The sequence below is a fragment of the Rhincodon typus genome, chromosome 3 (assembly GCF_021869965.1).
Source record: "Rhincodon typus isolate 14 chromosome 3, sRhiTyp1.1, whole genome shotgun sequence".
In the NCBI taxonomy this organism is placed as follows: domain Eukaryota; kingdom Metazoa; phylum Chordata; class Chondrichthyes; order Orectolobiformes; family Rhincodontidae; genus Rhincodon; species Rhincodon typus.
In genome coordinates this window covers 90,268,099-90,281,386 of record NC_063334.1, presented here as the reverse complement: position 1 = coordinate 90,281,386, position 13,288 = coordinate 90,268,099, and the positions used below count along the sequence as shown (strand labels likewise).

Below are 13,288 nucleotides of genomic sequence, written 5' to 3'. Positions count from 1 at the left end.
CTTTTTCCTCGGATGGTGATGGCTAGCACGAGGGGACATAGCTTTAACTTGAGGGGTGATAGATATAGGACAGATGTCAGAGGTAGGTTCTTTACTCAGAGAGTAGTAAGGGTGTGGAATGCCCTGCCTGCAAAAATAGTAGACTCGCCAACTTTAAGGGCATTTAAATGGTCATTGGATAAACATATGGATGATAATGGAATAGTTTAGGTTAGATGGGCTTCAGATTGGTTTCACAGGTCGGCGCAACATCGAGGGCCGAAGGGCCTGTACTGCGCTGTAATGTTCTATGTTCTATGTTCTATGTGCCCTTCATAACATTCTAAGTCATTCCCAGTGCCCTGTTTAGCCTCTCCATTAGTTCACTGCTTCCATTATGATTCAGGTGAAGGCCTTTGAAATTGTCTTCCCATGTTGCAGAGGTCACTTCAATGCTGGTCTCCTTTGCACCAGCTTATTCTTTCTAATTTTCTACTGTTTAATTTTTCCAGTGCGTGATGACAAGTAACCTTTGAGATATTCCTTTTCACTTTGATGCATAACCTCTTAAACTTTCTCTTTAATAACTTTAATGTACTTTTATTTAAGTCATTGATTCAAATCTGGACCATTACTTTTGGCTGCATTCTCTTTTAACCCACTAAAGGGTAGAAATTAGGCATTGCCTCTTTTTGGGCTTGAAATTGAGCACTTGTTGGATACGTATGTGAGGAGATCATCTGAAGTTGGGCCTGCAGCCTCATCAGCATATTGCTATCAAAATGCAAAGTATACCTAACCACATCTCTTTTGTAATCAATTAAATATGTATAACCATCCTGCAGCAGTTCACAGGACATCAGATAAACAACTTCATAAAATTCATGGTAATGAAGTGAATTAAAATAAATGTAAATGTAAAATAAGCTGTATAAGGCAGAATTTCAATACTTGTGCTTAATTATTCCTGCTTAGTTAGATGAAATAATTCCACAGAGGCCAGTATTTCGTCACCAAGGCACCCTTTACTTCCACATGGAGAGTCCTTGACACTGGTCTAGCTCCCGAAAAGCCAGCTCTCAGAGTGAATAAAATGTCTGACACCCCTGTTCTTATCTGTCACCCACGGCTCCCTGATTGGACCAGATACACGGCCCCAATCAAGAAACTCATATTCTATGAGGTCTATCCGGTTGACCTTGTTACAGTCACTACATCATTGTTCTGGCCTTTCACACTTCGCTGACTTTGTAGTATGATTCAATGAATCAATGAAGTCATAATAACTGCTGACTGGAGAACAGACTTTAAAATGCATGATCTAATACTTTTGATACGCAACCAGCAGAACACCGAGAGTCTCCGTAGATAATCTCTCAAATAAAATTAAAATACTGTGGATGCTGGAAATCTGAAACAAACCCTGAAAATGCTGAAGAAACTCAGCAGACTGGTAGCAGCTGTGGAGAGATACAGAGTTAATAATGACTCCTCTTCTGGGCTTGAAATGTTAATTTTGTTCTTTTTTCTCCAGAGATGCTGCCAGACCTGATGAGCTTCTCTCCAAATTTTCTGTGTTCGTCCCTCAGTTTCATAAGAATAAGGCTTGGATCAATGGGAACATTGGCATAATGGTCATGTTCCGGCTTAGGGGTTAGTGCCAGAATTGGGGACAATTATCCCACAGATTAATCGAGCAGCAGCCTCACACAGGTAGGGTTCAATAAATATAACGGACAGAACTAAATTTGCACAAAACTGGAAGGGCACCACGTGGTAGTCAAAATGGAGACCAGACGTTCTGCCTTTGGATTTGGTAGCTACCAATTTCACCAGATAGAAAACAGTGGTGAGACAGATTTCACACAACTGCAGTTCACAGATATGGTGGCACATTTTTTAAAAAAATGCTGTTTCTTTCAAACACAGCAGTTTTGATGACCCAAAATTTCCCTATCTTGGTCATATATGTGTGATGGCTTAACTTTAAACAGTGACCCCTAGTTCAATATTCTCCCATTCAAGAAAATATCCTTTCTGTGTCCACCGTCAAAACAGATCTTATGTTTCAATCAGTCAGCTCTTACTCTTATCTAATTTGTCTAACCTTTCCCTATAACACAACTCATCCATTCCAGTTATTAGTCTAGTACACCTCTATGAACTGTTTTCAATGCATTTGCATCCTCCCTTAAAAAAGATGAACAATCCTATACACTGTAATCCAGATGTGGTCTTTGTAATGCACTGCATAGCTAAAGCATAAACTCCCTACTTTTTTTCATCAATTCCCCTTACAATAAACATTAACATTTTATTCTTTTCCTAATTACTTGGATGACTTTTTCTTCAACTTGTGATTCATGCACTAGGATCCCTGTGCATCTCAAAAGGTGTGCATATCACACCATTTCAATAATATGTTTTTTCATTCTTCCTGTCAAAATGGACAATTTCATATTTTCTTACATTACTCAATTTGCCAGATCAATTTGCCACACACTCAACCTATCAATATCCCTTTGTAGCCTCTTTATATTCTCTTCACAACTTAACTCCTTATCTTTCTGCCGTCACAAAATTAGCAACCACACCTTTGATACCTTCATCCAGGTAATTTATATAAATTGTAAGCAGTTGAGGCCCCAACACTGATCCCTGCGAGAGAGCATTTGTAACATCTTGCCAACCAGAAAATGATCCATTTCTGCTTACTTTCTATTTTCCGTTAGCTAGCCAAACTTCTTTATTCATTCACAATGAGGGAGCATTTATTGCCTGTTACTAATTGCCCAGAGGGCAGATAAGAGTCAACCACATTACTGTGGGTCTGGAGTCAGGGGGAGGCCAGACCAGGTAAGGATGGCAGTTTCCTTCCCTAAAGGATATTAGTGAACCAGATGGGTTTTTCCCCAACAATTGACAATGGATTTACATTCATCATTAGATTGTTAATTCCAGATATTTATTGAATTCAAATTCCACCATCTGCCATGGCAGGATTCGAACCCAGGTCCACAGAACATTATCTGGATTAACAGTCCAGCAATAATACCACTACGCCATTGCCTCAGCTGAAGGCACAGTGGCTGAATTTGCAGATGAATACAGTTAGGTTGAGTCAATGGACAAGAATCTGGCAGATGGAATACAATATTACAAAGTGTGAAACTATTCACTTCGTCAGGAAAAATAAAAACGCAGTATTGTTAAATAGATAATGGCTACAGAGCTCCAAGATGTAGATGGATCTTGGTGTTCCAGTGCACAAAACATTAGCATGCAGATATTACAAGTAATTCAAAAGGCTAGTAGAATGCTGTCCTTAAATACAAAAAGAATTGAAGATAAAAGTAAGGGCATTATGCTTTAGTTTATTAGTTCACAATACTTTTATTTCTGGGCCAACAAAATCACTGGACATTAACATCATAATAAATAAGACTTAACTTGATTTCAAATCAGAAACAAACTACAGCATTAATTAAGAGATAGTAGGAACTGCAGATGCTGGAAAATCTGAGATAACAAGGTGTAGAGCTGGATGAACACAGCAGGCTAAGCAGCATCATAGGAGCAGGAAGGCTGATGTTTCGGGCCGAGACCCTTCATCAGAAATGGGGGAGGGGAAGGGGGTTCTGAAATAAATAGGGAAAGAAGGGGAGGCGGATAGAAGATGGATAGAGGACAAGGTAGGTGGAGAGGAAACAGACAGGTCAAAGAGGCGGGGATGGAGCCAGTAAAGGTGAGTGTAGGTGGAGAGGTAGGGAGGAGATAGATCAGACCAGGGAGGATGGACAGGTCAAGGGGGCGGGATGAGGTTAGTAGGTAGGATATGGGGGTGGGGCTTGAGGTGGGAGGAGGGGATAGGTGTGAGGAAGAACAGGTTAGGGAGGCGGGGACGAGCTGGGCTGGTTTTGGGATGCGGTAGCGGGAGGGGAGATTTTGAAGCTTGTGAAATCCACATTGATACCATTGGGCTGCAGGGTTACCAAGTGGAACATGATTTGCTGTTCCTGCAACCTACGGGTGGCATCGTTGTGGCACTACAGGAGGCCCAGGAGGGACATGTCGTCTGAGGAATGGGAGGAGGAGTTGAAATGTTTCGCGACTGGGAGGTGCAGTTGTTTAGTGCGAACTGCGCGTAGGTGTTCTGCAGAGCGATCCCCAAGCCTCTGCTTGGTTTCCCCGATGTAGAGGAGGCCACAACGGGTACAGCGGATGCAGTATACCACACTAGCAGATGTGCAGGTGAACATCTGCTTGGTGTGGAAAGTCTTCTTGGGGCCTGGGTTGGGGGTGAGGGAGGAGGTGTAGGGGCAGGTGTAGCACTTCCTGCGGTTGCAGGGAAAAGTGCCAGGTGTGGTGGGGCTGGAGGGGAGTGTGGAGCGGACAAGGGAGTCACGGAGAGAGTGGTCCCTCCGGAAAGCAGATAAGGGTGGGGAGGGAAAAATGTCTTTGGTGGTGGGGTCGGATTGCAGATGGCGGAAGTGTCGGAGGATGATGCGTTGGATCCGGAGGTTGGTGGTGTGGTATGTGAGGACTAGGGGGATTCTTTTTTGTTTGTTATTGCGGGGACGGGGTGTGAGGGATGAGCTGCGGGAAATGCGGGAGACACGGTTGAGGGCGTTCTCGACCACTGAGGGGGGAAAGTTGCGGTCCTTGAAAAACGAAGACATCTGGGATGTACAGGAGTGGAATGCCACATCCTGGGAGCAGATGCGGCGGAAGCGAAGGAATTGGGAATAGGGGATGGCATTTTTGCAGGAAGGTGGGTGGGAGGAGGTGTATTCTAGGTAGCTGTGGGAGTCGGTGGGCTTGAAATGGATATCGGTTTCTAGGTGGTTGCCCGAGATGGAGACAGAGAGGTCCAGGAAGGTGAGAGAGGTGTTAGAGATGGTCCAGGTGAATTTAAGGTTGGGGTGGAAGGTGTTGGTGAAGTGGATGAACTGTTCGAGCTCCTCGAGGGAGCACGAGACGGCGCCAATACAGTCATCAATGTAACGGAGGAAGAGGTGGGGTTTAGGGCCAGTGTAGGTACGGAAGAGGGATTGTTCCACGTAACCTACAAAGAGGCAGGCATAGCTTGGGCCCATGCGGGTCTGTGTCTGCGGGAAGTGCGAGGAATTGAAAAAGAAGTTGTTGAGGGTGAGGACGAATTCGGCTAAGTGGATGAGCATGTCAGTGGAGGGGGACTGGTCGGGCCTGCGGGACAGGAAGAAGCAGAGGGTCTTTAGGCCATCTGTATGGGGAATGCAGGTTTATAGGGACTGGATGTCCATGGTAAAGATGAGGTGTTGGGGATCGGGGAATTGGAAGTTCTGGAGGAGGTGGAGGGTGTGGGTGGTGTCACGGACATAGGTAGGGTGTTCCTGGACCAAGGGGGTGAAAATGGAGTCGAGATAGGTGGAGATAAGTTCGGTGGGGCGGGAGCAGGCGGAGACAATCGGTCGACCAGGACAGTCAGGTTTGCGGATTTTGGGAAGGAAATAGAAGCGGGCAGTGCGGGGTTGGAGGCCATGGGTGGGTGGTCACCTGAGGTGATAAGGTTGTGGATGGTTTGGGAGATGATGGTTTGGTGCTCAGGGATGGGGTCATGATCAAGGGGGCGGTAGGAGGAGGTGTCGGAGAGTTGGCGTCTGGCCTCGGTGATGTAGAGGTCAGTGCGCCATACTACAACTGCGCCTCCCTTGTCTGCGGGTTTTATGGTGAGGTTGGGATTGGAGCAGAGGGAGCGGAGGGCTGCATGTTCTGTGGGGGAGAGGTTGGAGTGGGTGAGAGGGGTGGAGAGGTTGAGGCGATTGATGTCACAATGGCAATTGGAGATGAATAGGTCGAGGGAGGGCAGGAGGCCTTGGGGTGGTGTCCAGGAGGAGGGGTTGTGTTGGAAGCAGGAGAAGGGGTCAGTAGAAGGAGGGTTAGGTTCACGGTTAAAGAAGTAAGCGTGGAGGCGGAGGCGGCAGAAAAACTGCTCAATGTCCAAACATGACCAGTATTCGTTGACATGTGGGTGGAGGGGGACAAAGGTGAGCCTTTTACTGAGGACTGACCGTTCGTCCTCAGTCAGGGGGAGGTCTGGGGGGATGGTGAAGACACGGCAGGGCTGGGTGTTGCTGTCTCCTCTGGAGCTGCTGGCTGTGGAGGCGGTGGGCGGAGTTGCGTCGGCGTTGGCTGAGGGTGGGATTGCGTCATCCCAAAACCAGCCCAGCTCGTCCCCGCCTCCCTAACCTGTTCTTCCTCACACCTACCCCCTCCTCCCACCTCAAGCCCCACCCCCATCTCCTACCTACTAACCTCATCCTGCCCCCTTGACCTGTCCGTCCTCCCTGGACTGACCTATCCCCTCCCTAACTCCCACCTACACTCACCTTTACTGGCTCCATCCCCGTCTCTTTGACCTGTCTGTTTCCTCTCCACCTATCTTCTCCTCTATCCATCTTCTATCCGCCTCCCACTCTCTCCCTACTTATTTCAGAACCCCCTTCCCCTCCCCCATTTCTGATGAAGGGTCTAGGCCGAAACGTCAGCCTTCCTGCTCCTCTGATGCTGCTTGGCCTGCTGTGTTCATCCAGCTCTACACCTTGTTATCTCAGATTTTCCAGCATCTGCAGTTCCTACTATCTCTGAGACAATTTTAACCCTGCTGCGAAGCCTCTTCTAAGGATGCCTACCCTGAAGAAGTTACCCTCCTCCCTCCGGACAAACCTCAGGGGATCTCTCTCCCACTGCAACGCTCTCGTAATCTCTTCGGCCTTGAAACTGCTCGACCATGTCCTGAAGCAAACCAGGTACTACAGCCACATTACCTTTCTTAGTACCTGCCGACGGAACCAGATCATCCCCAATGGACTACAGTCCACGTTCAGGCCTTCCCAATTTGGCCCCAACCGTGACAATGTCTACATTGAGAACATTGAGATCCTTCAGAAGCGTTTCCCCCTGCGACTCCTGAAACACACACTCGCAGCAATGCGCCGGCATCTCCGGGCACTACAATCAAACCTACCCCAGCTCAGAGCCTCCCTCTCCCAGACCTGCAAAGGATTTCTCCTGTTTTTTGTTCTTCGTAGGATCCACAACCCGAACTCGCAATTCTCCTCAGCTTTATTGGACACTAAAAACCGTAAGTACAGTAAACTTACTGGTGCCTACCACCCGAAACGGGCTTCATCCACCTCCCAAATCCCCAGCCGTACCCAGGACCTTCCCCACAATGTGCCTGCCGCCATTGGCCATGAGGCCACTGTCGGAGAACCCACAGATGACGTCACATCCGTCACCACCGGGTACCCCATTTCCGGGACAGCGAACGCCATCGCTGCTGATGCCACCGCCTCCATTTCCGAGACCAACACCACAGAAACTGAAGACGCAGCCACCATCACCGCTGCTGCCGGGGCCTGCCCCGTTCGGCCCATCACCGACGCCGACGCAACTCCGCCCACCACAGGCGACGCAACTCCGCCCACAGCCAACGCCGACGTCGCTCCGCCCATCGCCTCCACAGCCAGCAGCTCCAGAGGAGACAGCAACACCCAGCCTTGCCGAGTCTTCACCATCGCCCCAGACCTACCCCTTACTGAGGACGAACGGTCAGCCCTCAGTAAAGGGCACACCTTTGTCCCCCTCCACTCACACATCAACAAATACCGGTCATGTTTGGACATTGAGCAGTTTTTCCACCGCCTCTGCCTCCGCGCTTACTTCTTCAACCGTGAACCTAACCCTCCCTCTACTGACCCCTTCTCCCGCCTCCAACCCTCCTCCTGGACACCACCCCAAGGCCTCCTACCCTCCCTCGACCTCTTCATCTCCAACTGCCATCGTGACATCAATCGCCTCAACCTCTCCACCCCTCTCACCCACTCCAACCTCTCCCCCGCAGAACGTGCAGCACTCTGCTCCCTCCGCTCCAATCCCAACCTCACCATAAAACCCGCAGACAAGGAAGGCGCAGTTGTAGTATGACGCATTGACCTTTACATCGCCGAGGCCAGGCGCCAACTCTCCGACACCTCCTCCTACCGCCCCCTTGATCATGACCCCACCCCTGAGCACCAAACCATCATCTCCCAAACCATCCACGACCTTATCACCTCAGGTGACCTCCCACCCATGGCCTCCAACCTCATCGTTCCCCAACCCTGCACCACCCGCGTCTATCTCCTTCCCAAAATCCACAAACCTGACTGCCCTGGTTGACCCATTGTCTCCGCGTGCTCCTGTCCCACCGAACTTATCTCCACCTATCTCGAATCCATTTTCTCCCCCTTGGTCCAGAAACTCCCTACCTACGTCGGTGACACCACCCACACCCTCTACCTCCTCCAGAACTTCCAATTCCCCGGTCCCCAACACCTCATCTTTACCATGGACGTCCAGTCCCTATACACCTGCATTCCCCATACAGATGGCCTAAAGGCCCTCCGCTTCGTCCTGTCCCGCAGGCCCGACCAGTCCCCCTCCACTGACACCCTCATCCGCTTAGCCGAACTCGTCCTCACCCTCAACAAATTCTCTTTCAATTCCTCCCAATTCCTACAGACAAAGGGGGTAGCCATGGGTACCTGCATGGGCCCAAGCTATGCCTGCCTCTTTGTAGATTACGTGGAACAATCCCTCTTCTGTACCTACACTGGCCCTAAACCACACCTCTTCCTCCGTTACATTGATGACTGTATCGGCGCCGCCTCGTACTCCCACGAGGAGCTCGAACGGTTCATCCACTTCACCAACACCTTCCACCCCAACCTTAAGTTCACCTGGACCATCTCTAACACCTCTCTCACCTTCCTGGACCTCTCTGTCTCCATCTCGGGCAACCACCTAGAAACCAATATCCATTTCAAGCCCGCTGGCTCCCACAGCTACCTAAAATACACCTCCTCCCACCCACCTTCCTGCAAAAGTGCCATCCCCTATTCCCAGTTCCTTCGCCTCTGCCTCATCTGCTCCCAGGATGAGGCATTCCACTCCCATACATCCCAGATGTCCTCGTTTTTTCAAGGACCGCAACTTCCCCAACTCAGTGGTTGAGAACGCCCTCAACCGTGTCTCCCTCATTTTCCGCAACTCATCCCTCACACCCTGTCCCCGCAATAACAAACAAAAAAGAATCCCCCTCGTCCTCACGTACCACACCACCAACCTCCGGATCCAACGCATCATCCTCCGACACTTCCGCCATCTGCAATCCGACCCCACCACCAAAGACATTTTTCCCTCCCCACCCTTATCTGCTTTCCGGAGGGACCACTCTCTCCGTGACTACCTTGTCCGCTCCACATTCCCCTCCAGCCCCACCACACCCGGCACTTTTCCCTGCAACCGCAGGAAGTGCTACACCTGCCCCTACACCTCCTCCCTCACCCCCATCCCAGGCCCCAAGAAGACTTTCCACATCAAGCAGATGTTCACCTGCACATCTGCTAGTGTGGTATACTGCATTCGCTGTACCCGTTGTGGCCTCCTCTACATCGGGGAAACCAAGCGGAGGCTTGGGGACCGCTTTGCAGAACACCTATGCTCGGTTTGCAATAAACAACTGCACCTCCCAGTCGCGAAACACGTCAACTCCCCCTCCTATTCCTCAGACGACATGTCCATCCTGGGCTTCCTGCAGTGCCACAACGATGCCACCCGAAGGTTGCAGGAACAGCAACTCATATTCCGCTTGGGAACCCTGCAGCCCAATGGTATTAATGTGGATTTCACAAGCTTCAAAATCTCCCCTCTCCCTACCGCATCCCAAAACCAGCCCAGCTCGTCCCCGCCTCCCTAACCTGTTCTTCCTCACACCTATCCCCTCCTCCCACCTCAAGCTGCACCCCCATCTCCGACCTACTAACCTCATCCCGCCCCCTTGACCTGTCCGTCCTTCCTGGACTGACCTATCTCCTCCCTACCTCCCCACCTACACTCACCTTTACTGGCTCCATCCCCGCCTCTTTGACCTGTCTGTTTTCTCTCCACCTATCTTCTCCTCTATCCATCTTCTATCCGCCTCCCACTCTCTCCCTATTTATTTCAGAACCCCCTTCCCCTCCCCCATTTCTGATGAAGGGTCTAGGCCCGAAATGTCAGCCTTCCTGCTTCTCTGATGCTGCTTGGCCTGCTGTGTTCATCCAGCTCTACACCTTGTTATCACAGGATTAATTAAGATGGTTAATTTTCTATCCATAGTAACCAGTTCCAATTAAATTCTACAAGCATATGAAATTGACTTTTACAGGATACTCCACTACATCAGCAGTGACTACACTTTTATAAAATTCTGCAAGTTTCCTCAAATATGCTTGTTCTCCAAATTCTCTGCTGTCTCTCTGCCATGTTACTTTTAACCTCAGCCAGTGTGAGAATTGAACCCATGCCAGCTAAGCTCACCAACTTTTCAAATGTTACATAAAAAGGGAGTATGGAGTTTGTCTGTTCAAATTTCCTCTGCAAAATGCTGCTGTTCGGTTTATTGATTAATTTAAAATTCAAACATTTCCATATGATTTCTGACCAGATGACAGCAGAATGTAATTAGAAAGATTATGCAGGAATAATTATTTACAGCTATAAAATCTTTACAGTGAGGTATTTTGGACGTCTTAACTGTGTTCAAGAATTCCTTTTGTTAAAAAATTGCTTCGGCACCTGAAGTTCTGACCACCGCACGTTCCAATGAATCCTGTGCTAACCACTAAACCTGCAGTGACTAGCAGTCCACTGAAACCCAATCCAGTCTGTTTCCCTGGCTACTGCTGTAAAGACTGTGAATTCAATTGAGAGTGTACAGAGCATCATGGGTCTGGAACTATCCATGCCAATATGTTAACGTTTATATATGTTGAACCTCTTTTTCTTTGAAAATACCTTTGATCTGGAAATCTAAGAACAATACATTCACCATTCCCCTTTATATATACACCACAAGTTACTTTTGAAAGGAAGTCCAATAGATTGATTAAACACAATTTCTCTTTCACAAAGCTATGTTGATTCTTCCTTATTAATTTGAATTTTGATAAATATCCACTTGTAACAGTTTTAATTATGGCTGCTAATGTCTCCCTTATGGTAGACATTATGGTAGACATTGTCTTAATGCATAAAAGATCCATACTTTGCTATTTTGTGACTTCCTTTTTGACGAACCAAGTTATATTCATAAATTTCCAATCTAATGCAAATTTTCCTGTATCCAACACATCAACTATCTCCCTAGCCACTTCCTTTAAACTCCCAGGGTTATGACTGCAGCTGTACATACAATGGACAAGTCAGATCCCAGAATGAAACATGACTTGCTAGAATCTCTCATCTTCAGACTAGCCACTTTACAGCCTTCTGGGCTGAATAGTGAGTTCAACACTTTTAACTTGTGAACCATTTCTTCCCTTTTTTTTCAGCTTGTTACATTCGGTTATCATGTCTTGTCTCTCCCCCACCCCCCAACACCCCACCCCAATGGGATTGTCCGTCCTTTCAAGTCTGGCAGAGACACACCATTGTTCTGCCATTTTCACATTCCAATCACTTAATCTGAACTATCAACATCTTTTCTTCACCAGCACCCTACACCCACTACCCCAACACCCCTACCCCCCCACCCCAAAATATAGCATAATGCTGTCCCCTCCACACTTCAGCTCTGATGAAGAGTCATCTAGACTCAAAACGTTAGATTGCTGTCTCTCCATGGATGCTGTCTGACCCATTGTGATCTCCAGCATTGGTGGTTTTCAGTACAGACTATAGCAAGTACATTAATTTGCTCCTACATTTTGCTAGATCATACTTTTTTTTGTTTGATTAATTAATATGGTGGTTGGTTATTGACACATACTCACATGAAGCTGAAGATTTACACAAATCAAGGAAGAAAAAGCAAACCAAATTATTCAAATAAACAAGACCATTGGAATAATCTGAAATCATACAACAAAGTAAAGTTTTGAACGGTTTCTCTGACACTACCTGTTAGAGATTCGAGTCTAGAGAAATTACACACCTATCTCAATTCTTAAGTTTCTACTTAATCAACTCCATTGCCATGGATGGTGGAGACAGTTTGCCAAACATTTTACAAATCTGAGAGCCTAAACTTTCTCATTTCTAATAAACTGCAGACTTCTAACCAAACTCTCTGGGTTTAGAAGATTCACAAACTAAACCATTCTCTTGGAGGGTCACTGGACCTGAAACGTTAACTCTGATTTCTCTTCACAGATGCCGCCAGACCTGCTGAGCTTTTCCAGCAACTTCTGTTTTTACATTCTCTTGAAGTGACTGCTTCCCTGAACTGTCCTGAACTTATCCTCGTAGAAAAATTTGTCTTGCTTCTGAGCTCAGCCGTGGTATTTACTGAATACATCTAAAAAAAAAGTTCAATCCTAAATTCTTCTGACTGAAAACAAAATTTAATGCCTTAATGTGTTAACCTTACTAGTTGTAATCACAACAATGCAATTATTTTTCCATTAACAACACAGGGGTCTGCAGTCACTTGTTTTCTGACAACTAGTGAATTTATGCCACTGTTTTGGAAGGACTCTCTGACCTTTTTTCAAAGAAAACCACTTATGGAAGTAACCAACAACCATCTGTTTCTATTTTGAAATCCAAATTTCATTGCCCTTAACACAGCCCACTTCTGCACTGACAGTCTCTGTGGCTGTCTCTGCACTGTTTCCATAGGTAGTGGGCCAACTCTAGTTAACACCCACTTCTCCAACCATTCAAAGTGTTTTCTCCTGAGTCCATGTCCCAGATACCTCTGTGACAGACCCAGCAGAGTTGGTAGCATAGCAGTATATAGGAGGGTCCTGCCCTGGGACTTCTCAACATTGATTCTGGATCTCAAAGTTTTATGAAGTCTAAATTCAGGTGAAACATGGGTAAGAAAACTGCCCACTCATTATTATCCACTGATCTCAGCCAGCTGATGGATCAGTATTCCTCCATGCTGAACATCCATTGGAAGAGCAGAGAGTGACGAGGGCAAGAAAACAGGCTGCCATCACCCTCCCAAAAGTACGTTGAGTAGGGGAACAAATGCTGACCTGGCCAGCAATCTTTCATTGCATGAAGATCATTTGGAGTTTCAGCAATGCCCTCAATTTAGGTAGCCTTGTCATGTGACAGTAGGTAGCTGCTATTGTAGATCTATGGTAAACAAAGTAAATGAGCTAGCCTCGTTGACACGATGAGTCACTTTTGTAGTTGATACATTAGTGCATTATAAAATCGATTTACATTGCTGATACTTACTGTGCAACAAAATTTAATGCCTTAATGTGTTAACCTTACTAGTTGTAATCAC

The 13,288-nt window shown here is 47.3% G+C and overlaps 1 protein-coding gene across 5 annotated transcripts in view; it reads right to left on the bottom strand.

Annotated features, from left to right (window-relative positions):
- Positions 1 to 13,288, bottom strand: part of LOC109920118 (EGF-like repeat and discoidin I-like domain-containing protein 3) — a 210,483-nt gene that overhangs the window by 23,581 nt on the left and 173,614 nt on the right. The gene's annotated exons all lie outside the window — the stretch shown is intronic.